We start from the raw sequence: 1,852 nt of genomic DNA on the forward strand, positions 1-1,852 counted from the left end.
CCGCGGCGCAGCAGGCCGGGCCTCGGCGGGCGGCCAGGCGCATTGCTAGGAGCTGCCACCCCGCCACTCGGGCCAGAGGTCGCCGGGCTCAAAGGCGCTCCTGGAAGACGGCGCTCTTCTGAGGGCTGACTCGACTCGTGGCGGAGTGGGGGCCGTGGGAAATGTGTTAATATTGTGAACCCACAAATAATTATGTATTTATTCCACACCCCAAAGTTGGAAGTGACCCTCCTGTTGAATGATTGAATCAAAGCTGCCTAGCCAGAATGGAACCCAACACTGTCACCCAACAAAAAGATACGTAACGCTTTTTCTAGTGTGTGCTAACTATGGATTTTATTAAAGGTTATTCTATTTCACAAAGGAACGAACAGTTTGTGGCTTGGCTTATCCGCAGGCCAATCAGTGCTGGCGGGTCATCGGTGTCCAGCTGTGATTCGCATGCTCTGGCCCCCTGCAACTCGGTGTACGCCCGCCCACCCCACCCGCAGAGGACCCAAACCAGGGCTGGGGAACAATACAGGCTGAATGCATCCGTCAGGTAGGTACCAAACTCAAACCACAATGGTAAAGGGAAATAATGGTAGCAAGAAAATTACACACTCCAAAGGATACAAGTCATTTAGCTGAATCCATAGCATTTGGAAGTAAAATGGTATTTACCAAGTAGTCAGCAGTCTAAATATTATGTGGAAGATCACACATTTGCTACCCCAAAATGATCTATCAGTCATCAGTATTGTAGCAAAACAACTTATTTTGGTTCAGAATTCTTAAAATCACTCCATGATCCTCCCAAGACAACTAATGGCCCACTTAAATTTATGGCCAAACCAAACCAAAAAACTCTGGAATCTGGAATTCGCAACACCTAGTAACTCTGAAAAAGGTTCAGTATATGTTTCTGTGTTTACTATCATAGACTATAGGAATAGGTAGTGAAATTTCTAAGTGTGGCCAAATAAAAGCAAAACTCACCATCAACATTTTAAAATAAGTCATTTTAGTCATTTACAGTGGCTTTTTCTAATCCTTCAAGAATGTAGTAAGTAGTCCACTAGCTGAGATGACCTCCCTGCATTATTTCATGGAAATGATCAAAATCTTTATCTAAGTTAGGACAATCAACAAGACTTGGTCTCAGGTAGAATCATCAACTTCTCAGCACACCCCTCTAGCTGTAGTAGCAGCTACTGCTTGAAGACAACCTGTATACTGCAGGCATACCCTCCACACATAAAAAGATTCACAAGTGTTACAGACCACCCACACTTAAATTCACTTCCTTTCTAGTAAGAGGGATGGAAAGAACTCAAAAAGAGAGGAGGGACTTTGAGCAGCAGGTGTCTAAAGAATTATGGATTCCCAGAGATGTCCAGGATTATGAATTTGGACAGTTGTTTTTCTCCAGCCAAAGCCCTGAGGTGAAGAAAATCCAAGAATTAAGATCTAACACGTTGGTCGGGCGCAGTGGCTCACACTTCTAATCCTAGCACTCTGGGAGGTCAAGGCAGGAGGCTCGCTTGAGCTCAGGAGTTTGAGACCAGCCTGAGCTACGACAATGCCACTGCACTCTAGCCCAGGTGACGGAGTGAGACTCCAAAAAAATGAAAAAAACAAAAAAAGATTTAACATGTTAACTTTAGGAACTATAAAATACCTCCAGGTATATGTAATTTTTTTTTTTTTTTTGAGACAGAGTCTCGCTCTGTTGCCCAGGCAGGCTAGAGTGCCTTGGCATCAGCCTCGCTCACAGCAACCTCAAACTCCTGGGCTCAAGTGATCGTACTGCCTCAGCCTCCCCAGTAGCTGGGACTACAGGCATGTGCCACCACACTTGGCTAATTTTTTT

Source organism: Propithecus coquereli, unplaced genomic scaffold (assembly GCF_000956105.1).
Source record: "Propithecus coquereli isolate 6110/MARCELLA unplaced genomic scaffold, Pcoq_1.0 Scaffold76, whole genome shotgun sequence".
In the NCBI taxonomy this organism is placed as follows: domain Eukaryota; kingdom Metazoa; phylum Chordata; class Mammalia; order Primates; family Indriidae; genus Propithecus; species Propithecus coquereli.